This window comes from Python bivittatus, unplaced genomic scaffold (genome assembly GCF_059951505.1).
Source record: "Python bivittatus isolate LINGU-HERP-01145 unplaced genomic scaffold, Pbiv_v1 ctg000350_np1212, whole genome shotgun sequence".
NCBI classification, from domain to species: domain Eukaryota; kingdom Metazoa; phylum Chordata; class Lepidosauria; order Squamata; family Pythonidae; genus Python; species Python bivittatus.
Window position 1 is genome coordinate 2,883,783 of NW_028277074.1, and position 15,097 is coordinate 2,898,879.

Consider the following 15,097-nt stretch of genomic DNA (forward strand, 5'->3'; position numbering starts at 1 on the left):
GGAAATTTACTGGAAAGTTATACAAATGTGAGGGAGTGCAACAATTTGAATATTTATGAACAAAGACAAGAACTGAGAATGTTTCCTTGAAATTGAGTCCAGACTTGTAATGAGGCTGACCTGAAACTTAAATGTGCATCACAGCACCAAGCCAATCTACTACTTCCTCCCCCTCCCCTCCCCTCCCCCTCCCCCTCCCCCTCCCCCTTCTTCTTCTTCTTCTTCTTCTTCTTCTTCTTCTTCTTCTTCTTCTTCTTCTTCTTCTTCTTCTATGACAAATGTCTTGCGCCCCTCTTAAAACAGACCTTTGGTGGGAGGTGTGTGCCTTTATCTTTCATTTGGAGATGGGAGTTCATGCTGTGAAATAAGCATCTTTCTCTTGATCATACTCTGTAACAATTCCAGAATGTATTATAATTTGGTAGCTGAATCCTGATTAAAGCATTCCCCTTGATTAATTATACTTTGGCTTTGGATAGTGCTGGTTTCTTCTAAAAGCCAATTCACAAAGCCTGGATTACTTGACTGCACATCTGCTCTCTCCAGTGCCTGCAAATATTTATACACATTTTAATGATTCCCTGTCCACTGTAAGGTTTTACTGGTTTGCTAATCCTGCTACCATCTTCTTTGCTCTTTAACATTTTCCATTCTAGGATTCAATTACGTAAACGGAAAGGCAAACAGTCTCTTTTGGGTAGATTATTCTTGTTCTGGCTTATGTTGAACCAGGAGGCTAAACTGAAATACTTTGCAGAGTTTATATACATTTGAGGTGAAACTGCAGTTTAAGACAAGCAAAAGACATCTAGTAGTGATCAAAATTAGAAACAATTCATAGGATGTTATACAAAGGGAAAAATGGTTATAATTCAGGAGCTGTTCAGTATGCTACACTTTTATGGAACAAAGATCCATGCAGATAACCGTTTCACACTTTAGACAGTTATCAGTAATAGAGACCAAGATTCAAATATACATTCCAGGTGAAATTTTTTAAAATGCTACATTTTCAAAATATTTAGTTTTCATTTTTTACTATCTATCTACCTGTTTATCATTCCCTACAATTATCATTATTATACAGTACATACTAGAAATAATTCTAATATTTTTATTTTTATGTATGTGTTATTATTTATTGTTATTTATGTGTTATAGAGGATGACTCTGGGCAGCTTACAATTAAAAACTAAGACAATAAAAACAGTAAACGTATAAATACCCTCCAATTAAAATAACAAGTAACAAATCTATAAAAGCCAGTATACAATTCAAGAAGATGGGGAAAGCTGTATCAGTCATCCCACCAGCAAGTTCCAGCAATGCGAGCCCCCATCAGGCCCCCAGGCCATCTGGCATAGCCATCTTTTTACACCTTTTCAGGAAGCCAGGAGAGTGGGGCAGCCTGCACCTCAGGTGGCACACTGTTCCACAGGGTGAGGGCCACGGAAGAAAAGGCCCTCCTCCTAGACCCCACCAGCTGAAATTCCTTGACTGGTGGGGTCTGCAACATACCTTTTCTGACAGACTGAGTGGAGTGGGAAGATATAACGGGGGTGAGATGGCTCCTAAGATAACCTGGTCCTGTGTCATGAAGGGCTTTAAATGTGATAACCAACACCTTGAACTGGACCCAGAAACAAACTGGCAACCAATGCAGCTTGTGTAACAAGGGTGTTCTATGTGCCACCCTAGGGGCTTTCAAGATTGTTTGCATCATTGCATTGGTTATAAATGTGGAATGGCCCCTTTTTAAAATCTTATCTGTTAGAGGCATCTACACACTATTCAAAAGAGACAATAAAAAGGAAACAAAGACGAGAATATCTCTTCACCAGCAATCATGACCCAGATAAGCAGAGATAAACATCAAGATTATCACCAGACATACAATCAAGCAGTAAATAATACCCTAATCAAGAAAAGAAAAAAAACACTCCAACCAACACTGTATATAAACAGAGAGCAAACCCCACTCCATTCTACCACTGAAGATGTTACCTAGCTGGGTAACGAAACATTTGCTAGAAAACAACCAAGCTCAGAGAACCCCAAGGACTCCACAGTCTCTTCAGTCATATCCAGTTTTTGTTTTCCTCCACTGATACTCTAGACTTCTGCTGCTTCATCTCCTGAAGATCCTCAATAACCCAAGAAATCAACCAGGATTGGCTGACAGAAATAGACCTCCTGGGAGCAATTTTATCAAGAGCTATATTACCTTCCATTGCCAGTGGAAGCCTTTCAACAGATTCACTTATCAGACTGTCAAGAAACCATCCAGATCTATCAGATGCTGAAAACCAGACAAAGAAGTTTAAGCAATGTAAAAAAAAAAAAAAAAGGATATTGTATAAAAAACAAAAATAGTGTTAGCTATGGGAAACCCTCATTGTAAGTCAAACTCCCATGTGAAGCCTCAAATCCTGCAGTTTTGAGGTCTAGCATGGCAATCTCTCTCTCTCTCTCTCTCTCTCTCTCTCTCTCTCTCTCTCTCTCGATATATATATCTCCCTAGCAGAAGATGATGATTTTTACAGGCTTGTGGATGGCTTCTGATGAGAGGCAATGTTCTTTTACTACATAATTCCTACCAGACTGAAAGAGGAGATCTCCAGATGTGTGCTCTCAGCAGTGCAGTATCCACAGAATCTTGCTGCTTTTATCAGAATTATGAAAGCAGCAGGCGCTAGCACACTACAAGCTCCCCTGTTCTTGGAGTCAGAGATAATAATGTTGAAATGCATGTACAGAGGGTGGGGTTTGCATCATGATGGTCTGACATGGCTTTCATCATTCTGAGGCCCCTGTTGTCCTCTCCCCCTTTCTTGATGCCACTGTCCAGAATGCTGCTATGACTGCGGGCAAAACAACTTTTAAATATTCTTTATCTTTGCTGCTGCAGTGGGAAAATTTACTGAATATTTTGTGCCCAAGAGAAACTACAAGAGGCCAGGGGAATTTGATGAGGTTTACATAAAGTGGCTGCTTGAAAAAGCACAATACTGTGAATTTTGAGATAGTTTAGGTTGTACTGCCAATGACATATTGATTGTGGGGATTTTGGACAAGGCTTTTTTCTAAAAGCTATGAATGGAAATTGTTTTAACCTCAAAGGTAAAAGTAAAGTCTTCTTTGAGTTAAACCAAAACCCTGGTGACTTCATGGAAGTATCCATGTGTCTTCTTGCCAATAATACTGAAGTGGTTTGCTACTGCTGCTTTCAGGGAGTTTTTTTCCCCAACATTTCAGTCTGTTCTACAGCCTTGGTATTTTTTGGTCTTCCATGCAAGCGCTATCCTAACCCTAACCCTTCTTAGCTTTTCAGGATCAAGTTTGACTAGATTATTGCCACTCAGCTTGCATTTCAAACTTAGATGAAATGAAATTCTGAACCAGTTGAGATTCAGGTTCAGGATCAAAGAATCTAAATGGGGCTATAGGAAGATGGTGAAAGGTTATAGGCACCTAATAAATTTATAGAGGAGGAACAGAAAAGCAAGGCAGACAAATTTTATCCTTTAATCAACAGTCCATACAGTAAAGCTGAAGGATTCTAGATGTACTTGCTATGGGAAAAGATACACAGAGAACATAATGTCCCAGTAAGATTCCTGAATTCCATAAATATAAAGAAATGGGTTATTTTACAGCTGTCTGTTATATTCATGAAATCAAAGCAGTTGCAAAACATGGTGAACACAGTCTCCTCTCCTCTCCTCTCCTCTCCTCTCCTCTCCTCAACAAACTGCATATGCTGATGCAGTCAGATCATGGGAAGTATAGTTACAAATCAGTGTTCATTAAATATGCTTTAAAACAGATATAGAATCAGATTTAATTGTGGTTTCAGAATCCATCTACAGAAGCTTTCAGAACCTGCTTCATTTCCAATAGAGTATTGCATTCCTTGAGGACAAGGCAACAAAATTTTATTTTGTTTAAGATGACTTTATGGTACTACTGAGTACTAGGTGAAATAACACGAGCTTGAAGTGTGTATGCTGCTGGACAGAGAGTGCCTTGTGTAAAACTCCCTATGAAGCCAGGTAAGGAAATAGGAAACTTAAAGATTGTGTGAGGGTTAAAGCTGGCAAGGCTGGAAGCAAGGAACTTGAGACAGGATAGGACCATTGTTAGAGCACTGAAAACATTGGATGTCTTCTGCATCCAAGGCCAAGAGATAAAACAGCAAGATGTTTGTTGCTGGTGAAAGTAGGTTAAAGAGACATAGGATTTAAATCCTAGTCTGATATAAATTTGGTGTGATTCCTAATTCCCCAAGTACACAAACCTTATTATTAGAGCTTCTTTGGCATCTGTAATAAAAGCAATTTATCTACCCAAATCTTGTTCTTTACTCTTTTTTACTAACCTATTGGATTCTAGAGAGGGATTCAGAGGTGCCTTCTGGATTCAGTACTTTTGTTAAAAATGATGAAAGCAATACTGCAGTGGTAATACACTGTAATACACACATACATACACCCATACAGTATATAGGTCTGGAATAGTTTTATTTGTATACATATCTATATATTTTGTATATAAAAATATATATATAAAATATTTGTATATTTTATTACAAGTCTCAAAACCCAAATTTTTTCTTAGATGCAAGGTTATTAATCTGTGATATGATTTAATATCAGAACTTTTTAAAAGGTATAAGCAGTAGGAAATATGTATATTATAAATATCCTGTAGGTGATTTTTTTTTCTTTTTGTAGCATGTTTGTAGGAATGCATAATGATTTCCAGTTAAGGTTACATTTAAAGTTCTCATAGAAAGCAAGTTATATAATCATTATAAAAAGAGCCATTTCTTCTAACCAATATTAAAACTGCATTTTAGTCACTGGGATTAATTATGCACATTACTTTTACTAATTTTTTAAAATCAAAGACTACATAATGAACTCTAAGATTTTTTTCCTAAGAATTATTTAATGCACAAAAAAGTTCAAAGCAGAAACATCTGAACTTCATCATATATAAAGTCCTGTGAAAAGTAAGTATGCCACTCAAAAAAATCAGTCAGTAAATTAAGAACTCATCTTTACTTTAGCTTCAACTCTTCTTTAAAATTATCTTTGCTGAAGAGAGAATATATTCATATTTAATTATTTTACTCTTTTCTTCAGTAACCTTGGCACTAGTTCTTTTCCTAATGAAAACAGTCAAAGTAAGTAGTTCAAATGAACCAATAGGCCAGTGTTGCTACCCAAACACTGGGACTTATGCTTCTTCAGTAGACTCTTCAGGGTGCTTTGCAACATATCTCACCTTATCACAGTGGTGACTGAAGCTTTTTATTTAACCACTTCTGGGTGAGGAATGGCAAGCTAGCACATCTCTGAATGAGTGGAGATGACATCATGGCCATGACCAAAGGACTAGCAAGTAGATTGGTCCCACTGAAACTCTCTGGATAAGGAGAGGATGGGAGATTGCCCACTTCTGCTCTGGACAGTTGCTGCTCATGAAGAATCCACAGGATAGTGGTTTCCCATGAGCTTGAGTGCTGGGAGACGAAGAAAAGCCATCACACTCTCAACCGCAGTGAAGCCTTTTAAAGAACACTGGGTCTTCTAACCTCATGTTCTAATCATTTTGGGAAATTACCTATTTAACTATCTTAAGGCTATTAGAAATTTTCAAAATGACGAGTTTGCAAAGTCACCTGCTGAGTTTATCTTAATTCCTGAATAAAAGAAAAACTAACTACAAGTTTAAGAATTTAAAGAATTTGAAATAAATGGCAAAAAGCTAAATAAGACTTTAATCCAAGAAACAAATCAAGGGATCAGATGAATTTGAAATATTAGGACTTTTGCTATAAGATTTTGGAAATAATTATATAAATAGCACCTTTGTGGGAACTAAATTGTTTAGTCTACCTTAAGTCATAACAGAAATTCAAGACTATGATTTCAGAAACTGGATACTAGTGGGGACTAAAAATTCCAGGCAGGTTTGCTTTTTGTCTCTGGTCAGAATTGAGACAAAATGACAGAAAATAGTATGACATTTGAAATACTTCAGGAGATATTTGAAGAATGGTGACAGAAATTAGCACCTATAATGTCAGCAATAATATCTGCTTCTATGGATAGACTATGTCCAAAAGATGTTAAAGAAGAAACAAGAGATGTGAAAGAGAATACCTTGGAATATCTACAGGATAAAGAGCTGAAACAAACCTCATTTGATATAGAAATATTAGAATATAAAGAAATTGTTGAAATACTAATTTTTTTTTTTTAAAATGTGGATTATAGACAGAGATTATAGTTAAAGTGGAAATACAAATGACAAGCCAGGAGAATGACCTGGATAATGACTACTTACTGGATTTACAAAAAAGGTTTGCTAAAGCCTCAAAGAAGACTTTGAAAGAGGGAGGGAGGGAGGGAGGGAGGGAGGGAGGGAGGGAGGGAGGGCAAAGCAAAGCAAAGCAAAGCAAAGCAAAGCAAAGCAAAGCAAAGCAAAGCAAAGCAAAGCAAAGCAAAGCAGACTTCCAGGGGAGGTATGGCAAACTGAAAACAACTGTGGCAAAGACCAAGGAACTGGTGTGTAAACTGGTTCCATGGAACCTCTCCAGATAAGGAGAGGATGGGAGATCATCCACATGTGTTCTGGATGGTTGCTCCCCATAAGGAGACAGCAGGTCAGTGGTTTTCTGGTAGTCTGAATGCCAGGTGACAACAGGAATAGCCATCTTGCTCACAACTGCAGTGGAGACTTTTAAAGGACATTAAGTTTGCAAAACTACTTTCTAACCACTTTCAAAAATTGCTCATTTACTACTTCTACACTATTAGAGACCTTTGAAATGACAAGTTTGAAAATGCCGGGAGAGTCTGCCTTCAGTCCTGAATGGAAGAAAATTTTAATTATAAGCTTAAGAATTTAAAGAATCTGAAATAAACAGCAAAAAGCTAAATAAGATTTTGATCTTAGAAAGTTATAAATGGACCAGATAAAATTGGAATACTGAAACTTTTACAATAAGATTTTGGAATTAATTATAAAGAACAAACAGCTTATGGGCAATAGATTCTGTTTGGTTTTTACAAGAGAAAAAAAAAGATAAGCAATTTAATGATTTTAAAAACTGGAAACTAGAAGGGACTAAAGTTTTTAGGTAGAAGAAAGATTTACAGACCTGCAAAATGTTGCAAAATGTTCAAGCAGTGAAAATACTGAAGAAGACTTTTGAAGAATGGAATCAGAAAACAGTAGCCACAGTATCAACAATGTCAGTATTGATGTTTGCTTCTATGGATAGGCTATGTCCAAAAATGTAAAGAAGTGACAGATGTAGAACAAATTTTAGCTGACAAAACAGAGATGGTATCAAAAGTGGATTTACAAGTGACAGTCCAAGAGAATGACTTAGAAAAGGATATTTCACTGGATCTACAAAAGAATTGGCTGAAGTTTTAAAATTTTAAAGGGAAACACAAATGACGAACCATGAGAGTGACCTGGATAATTTTTTTCCTACTGGATTTACAAAAGAGGCTTGTTAAAGCCTTGAAGAACTCTGTGTGATGGGACAAAGAAGAGATGAAGAGAAATCAAATCCTACGACAATATTCAAATGAACTAAAGATTAAGACTGTTAGAAGTAAAAGGAAGGAATATAACATTGGTTTATTTGATCAAAGTTAAAACAAGATATGTTGTTACCTCTGGCAACCCTTTCTGACACCAGGACTGAAAAGATGATATTTTATGGATTTGGCTGGTGTGGGTCTTCCGGGCTGTGTGGCTGTGTTCTGGAAGTTTTGTTTCCTAACGTTTCGCCAGCACCTGTGACCAGCATCTTCAGAGTGCAGGAGCACAGACAGGAGCAGTTCTCTCTGTGCCCAGGGTGATGTGACCCTTTCCCCCCCCCCCTCAGATCTCTATAAATACCCACAAAAGGGTCACATCATCCTGGGCACAGAGAGAACTGCTCCTGTCTGTGCTCCTGCACTCTGAAGATGCCGGTCACAGGTGCTGGAGAAACGTTAGGAAACAAAACTTCCAGAACACGGCCACACAGCCCGGAAGACCCACACCAGCCATCGTATGCCGGCCGTGAAAGCCTTCGACAATACATTTTATGGATTTGTTTATAGATAAAATATGGGATATGGGATGAAGAGATAAATGTTTGTAACCATAGAGGGGGTAAAGAGTCACTAAATTTGTTTATACTTGTTGTGATAAAGGTTGGAAGTCACTTCTTTATATTTTTCTTTTCTTTATTATATTTTAACTCTTCTCTTTCTTCTCTTTCTTTTTCTTTCTTACACTTTTTATTCCTTTTTTCTATTCTCTTGTCTTTAAGTTTAGTTTGTATTAGATTTTACTATTATAATCAAAATTCTCAGTACAAAAAAGAGATAGGAAAAAGAAAACTGAAGAGAGATCAAATCCTATGACAACATCTGAATCAATTCAAGATCAAGACTGCTAGAAGCAAAAGGAAGGAATACAAAGTTGCTTTGTTTGACCAAGATTAAACAAGGTTAAGTCATGTTTCTATAAAATTCTGGGAATCCTTATGGGCTTTTTGCTGACATCAGGACTGAACTGTTAATGATTGATGGATTTGTATATGGGTAAGGGATGGGTTATGGCAAGAAGAGATACAGTGGAACCTCGGGTTACGAACGCTTCTGTTCATGAACTTTTCGGGTGACAACCAGCTCTGGCCATAAAATTTTGCTTCGGTTCGCGAACTCCACCTCGGGTTACGAACAGGATCCACGGCCATTTTCCCTCCCGTGACCCGGTCCGCGGCCATTTTCCCGCCCCTGACACGTGGTCCGTGGCTATTTTCCGCCCCTGACACATGGTCCGCGGCCATTTTCCCGTCCCTGACACGTGATCTGCGGCCATTTTCTACCCCTGACACATGGTCGTAGGGAGGGGGACTGTCCCTCCAAGCAATAGCCACCTCCCTGTCCTCCACGCCAGAACGGATTAACGGTAATTACACTGAACCTTATGGGAACATTTGCTTCGGGTTGCGACCAATTCGGGTCCCGACCAGAGTCATGGAACAAATTAAGTTCGTAAACCGAGGTTCCCCTGTACTTGCATGTAACCTTATACAGGGTGAAGAATTACTAAGTTTGTATTTGTGATGAAGATTGGAAGTCCCTTCTTTAAATATTTCTTTCCTCTTTTTCTTATTTTTTCCTCTTTCTCCCTTTTTTTCTTTTCTCTTGCATTTTTTATTCTCTCTTTTTCTTTTTCTTTTCCTTTGAGTTTAGTTTGTATTGACTTTTATTATTGTTTTTATTTTTTTCAATAAAATTATTTAAAAAAGAAACTTTCTGGTTAACCAGTCAAGCTTCACCCCTTTCATATATGCATATAAAGTGTTTTTTAAATCAATTTTTGAAATTTCTTCATATTCTAAAACTGAGAAGATGGTGCAATTACATCTATATAATCTAGATTTAATAAAGTTTAAGGATTGAATTTATTTTATATTAATATCATATAGATACTTTTTCTTTTTCCTTTAATTTCTTCCCTGCTTAAGTTTTAAAAAATCATTATTATTATACTGTCATTGACATATTTATATTTTATATTTATATTTTATATTTCACTAATGAAGATCAATAAACAAATACATAGAAATATGCAAGTATCAAAGAAGCAGAGCTTACATCATGTTAATTTGATACTGCTTTTGTCATCTGCTTCTGTTGCGCCCCCCCCCCCCGATACCACTAGCAGGGTAAAGGGGTCAGATGACAAAACATGTGTCAGGATCATTGTGACACAAATTCTATCTCTTATGCATATGTGTGCAACGTCTCGATGCAAGCACAAAAGAGTTTTCATTATGATGTCACAACCCATATTTTATCTATGTGGTATCATTATGGTTAGAAATAAACACCCATGCTGAAATCCTTGCACTTATAAAATAATCACAAGCCATAAGTTCTGATAAACTGCAAATATTTGAATGTATGTATGTATGTATTTATTTATCTATCATAAATCAATGAGATGCCAGAAATATCTCTTCAAATGATGGTATAATCCAAGAAAACATATATATTAGTAGATGCTTTGTTCTGACACTCTCTAAAATCTTATGATCAATTAAATTTTTAGAAGAAATGGAAACATAGAAGCAGTATTATTATCCCAAAGTCTATTTTGATAGATGTCTTCAAGGATACATCACACTAGGGCTTCTGACCAGAACTACAGGTACTGTTGGGCTTTATATAAAATTACTGGCCATTATCTGCGTGCAGGATGCCTTCTATAGTCAACCCTTTGTTTGAGTGCAACTTATTCTCTGGAATTGCTTCTTGGAAGCTTATTCAGCTTATACATTTAGTTGATCTAGTTGGTTCAGATGCAGTCACTGCTTCTAAAATTTCACAATAGTTAGAGGTGCTGGAGAAATTAACTATGTGTCCTAAGCCAGTAAAACTAAATGAATGAAATTGATATTTATTATTTACATGACTATGGGAATAACAAGCTTGAATATTCTGTTCTGGTTAAACAATTGTGAGTTCTATTAAACAATGTGAAATTAATTTCCTATGAACATAAAATGAGGTTAATACAATAAAAATTGTTTTGTGTATACTGGACACCTCAGAGAATGTCCAATTAGATTTGGTTACATCAACCTGCTGTTGGGGATATACCTCAGGAATTGGAACATTAATTGGAATGTAGTTTGCTCTTGCCTTCTTATTGTTGCATTTTGGACTGAACTTAATGGAATTGTTAATACAACTTTGTATCAAGTACTTTATTTTAAAGATGTATATGTTCTTAATTGTCATACTTTGAACACATTTATGTGAAGACCTGGCTCTCTTGAGAGGTGTATAATGTTGGGAAATGTAGAAAGAAAAGGAAAAGGACCACCAGCAGCAAAGGGGGGGGGGCACTCAGTTATAGTGGGAACAGGTGCTCCATTGGAAGACCTGAAGGACTAGGTTGGGAACAGATCATACTAGAGAAGGTCTACCTATGTGGTTGCTAAGAGTCGATACCAAATTCATGGCACATAATCAGTGTTCTTCTTGGTTATATTCCCAGTATTTGGCATCAAGATATCAACAATTGTGGATTATTTAGGCATGGGGGTTGGTTAAAATAATTATGTTAACAACAGAAGGAAAAAAAAAACCCTACTATGATTTACAGTAATGGGTTGTTGATAAATATTGTTTGTCACCATTTGTATTAGGACTTTTTTTTTCCACAAAAGGACAAAAAATAAGCCTTTTGAGGAATATGATTAAAATTTGTGGAGTTGTCCAAATTATGACTTAATTTCTAGTACTCTTTTTCCTTTCCTATTTCTTATCACTATGCTTTTCAGTTTTAAAGCTGTGTTGTATATATTTGTACTTTTGTTTAGTTTACTATAATAAAATAAAATAAACTGATTCCTTGCTGAGAGAGGAATCACAAGAAATAATTCCCTATACTGACAGAATTGTTATTCCAGCTGAGATATGGCAAGAGGCACTGGAAAAGCTTCATGACAGCCACTTAAACATCAGTAGAAGCAGAGAACATGCAAGAATGTATATTTGATTCAGTCAGAGTTTTAAAGTATTTGTAGCCAGCTATGCTATTTTGCCAAAAGAAACATTTGCAACAAAAAGAATCACTGATATCTACCAGGATGTCAGATAGATAATGGAAAAATATTAGAGCTTATATTGTAACATTGGAGGAAAGAACTACCTAGCTATAGATGATTTCTCTAGATATCTAGAGTTCACAAACAAGTCTAATCTTATAAGATCTACTGCCATTAACTGTTTGGAAAAAAAAGGGATAGAAGGAGATGTCCTGAGGAACTTATAACAGAAAATGCCCCATTATTCACAAGGAAAGAATTGCCGTTGTTTGTAAAGAAGGAAAGAAGATAGCCCCACTATTGACAAGCCAGTGGGGAGGCAAAGAGATTCAAGCTGTGAAGTTAATTCTAGCATAAGAATAACAATTCTTAGCTCTATTAAGTTATAGAATAATTTCCATCCATGCCACTAAGTAACCTATCACAGATAATCATGGGTTCACATCTACAAACCCTGCCCTCCATTCCAATCTTGGAAAGAAGTTTGAAGTTTCACTGGACTGATTTCAGTGTATGTATCAGATACAAAAGCAGAAGCAACCTAGATAAACGGACTGTTGGTGGTTATCTAGCTTTTGTAAATTGTCTGTAAGTCGGAAAGAAAACATGCAATCTTTTCATGTGAATCAAACTCTGAAGGAGGAATTTATTCTAAGGCATTTTTTAGTGAAACATGGAACAGCACTGTTACTGAAACATGGAACAGCACACACACAAACACACACACACACACAAGGATTTCATTTTATTTAACAAAAATCAAAGAAGTATCTACAGTATAAATATACAACATTCTACAACATTCTCTAAAATAGTCTTTAATGTCCCTGCAATTAAAGGCTCTTTCATTTCATCGGCCCTTTCACATTTTGCATGGTACTAAACTTGAAAAACATTTTTTCCGTTGCCTAACCCCAACACTAAAGCAAACCATGCCACAACTTGCCCCTCCCCATAACATATTGTAGCTTAGGCAACAAACCTCAAACACACCAGCACCAATTTACCATGGTTTTAATCAGCATTTTCCACATGAATCTCACCATGTGTTTCGGAAACCTTTGATATTCATTTTGGTCTAATACAACTGCCTGTTTCTTCCTCTGCTGGGATCAGAATAAACGCCTTGTCACAAAAAAGAATTAGATTTTGACAGCTCCCCCACCACCCACAGTTAATTGAGGTGATAGATACACTTGACATTTATATAAATGTAGAAATGAAGATTAAGACATATTTTTCTTCATGCATTCTGTTTTAGAGGAGGTCACTTTCTGGGGTCTCTTTAATATGCCTGAGCAATTAATAGTGGTGGTGATTCTGCTCTGTATCACAGTGTCTTTAAAGTTCTCTTTCATGCTGACAGATAAAACTATCTGTTCTGTATGTGGGGCTTGAATTAGACTAATCTTTTCCAAGTTTGCCCTCAAGGCCTTCCTCTTCTCACAGTTCTGAAAATTAATAGTCACTGAAAAATGCAAAGCCTAGAATGATTGTTCACTCAGTTGAAAGGAACTGTGGGTGAGGGTAGGGTGGGGAAAGACATTTTAGAGTCCTTTCATTATTTTTGGCACATTTCTGTGGGCATCTAACTTCTTTCACAACTAATGTAAAATAAAATTATGTGGTGTCATGATTGTTTTAATGAGTATATGACATTGTTATACAATCCTTTTTTTTCCTAAATGAAATTTGTTTTATTCATAAAATTAGTAGATATGATTAAAAATAAAATAATTATTTTTATTATTAGAGTATTAAATAACAAGATTAGTCCAAGTTCTTTGTACTTCCTTTTTCAGCTGTTTCTTTAGTTAAAATAGGATCAGTACTACTGATCAGCCCTATCATTAGGGAATAAAACTGTCTCAGACAAATGATTTGGGATATCAAGAAAGGCAGCAGATAGTTATTTATTATAACTATGTTTTTATACTCAGGAGTCACCTATGGTATTTCTGAGTAACTATTCTGAATACTAAGCAACTTATCTATATATATTTTTTTAATACCTTTTTTTTTTTTTTGGTGACTCAGGCAGTAAAATGTTTTAGGCTGACCCTTCTCTTGTAAGTATTTGGAACTGTGTGTATGGAATAGAGTTCGATGGAATTTTCTCACTCACATGGTAAACCAGATATTGGATTTTATTAGTACCATTGTGTTAAATTGATTTTGAAATGAGTTGCTGTTTATTTAAATTCCAGTTGTCATAAAATATCCTCCTCCTTACTTTCTAGCAGATTAAGAAAAACAGAGGTATGCACCATGACTTTCCTGATGCTAATGCCTTTGCACATAGGCTGTAAAGTGTTAGTAATTTGAGTACTTATCAGGTTTAAATCTCCACTTGGGCATGAACCTTATTGGGCTGACCTCATTTTCTATCTACATTGGATTGTTGTGACAATAAATTTAAGAAAAGAGAAAATCACAAGTATCACTTTGAACTTCTTAAAGGAAAGAAGGAATATAAATATAACGAATGAACAAAGACAGTGCTAAGCTCCTCTTTCTCAAGAGCTCATAAGAATAAGTTGAATGGGTTTATTTGTTTATTTATTTATTTATTTATTTATTTTACATTGCCTTTGCTCTAAAGATTTCCTACTCCATTTATATGCTGGCGGAACAACACAGGTTTAAAGAAATAGATGTATAATTCCCACACATAATTTGAAAAAAAAAAGTTCTCCCCGATAAGAGTAATCATTATTGGGAGAACATATTTGGAATAATTAGAGACTTGATAGGTTTCTATAGCCTCATATTTCCCAGATCCATAGGACCAACTTCCAGAATTTCTAGCCAGCATAGGATCTGGTCTGACACATTTAGGATGCACCAGCATTGGGAAAGGTAGCTTAATGCTACAAATATTTTCTGTCTTTGTAGGCTGGTCAGTGAAATGGCCCTATTTATCTAATTCAAAGCTCATTCAAACCAACTAATTTGGTCTGATTAATCCTGCTGTGATGAATTATGGTTGGCTGTTCTGAGTTTACAACAACATCTGTAAAGACATTGACGATGGATACAGACATGGAAAAACAAGCAGTCTTTCATTCCTGAACTCAGAAGGAGGTTCCAATCTCCAATTGGTATGTTAAAGGATGCCTATGGACAGATAGTAACTGATTCAAGGAGATCAAAGTAAGATGGAAGGAATGTACTGAAATACTGTACAGTAAAGATGTCAACATCCAAGATACCTTAGAAGATCTTCCCTATTTACTGTACAAGAATCTATGGTACTAGAAGATGAAGTTCGATCAGCACTTAGGTCATTACCAAGTCAGAAGGCTACAGGAACTAATCGAATAGCCATAGAAATATGGCAAGCAACAGAAGAAGAATCAGTCAAGGTTCTAACCAAGCTATGCCAGCAAATCTGGAGAATGACACAGTGGCCAACAGATTGGAAGAGGTCAATCCATGTTCCAATATCAAAAAAAG

At 36.2% G+C, this 15,097-nt stretch overlaps 1 protein-coding gene and 1 pseudogene across 1 annotated transcript in view; both read right to left on the minus strand.

Moving 5' to 3' along the window:
* The window catches only part of LOC148215107 (uncharacterized), a 137,551-nt gene that overhangs the window by 52,999 nt on the left and 69,455 nt on the right, over nt 1-15,097 (minus strand). The window lies entirely within an intron of this gene.
* Nucleotides 5,074-5,288, minus strand: LOC148215108 (centromere protein W pseudogene; annotated as a pseudogene).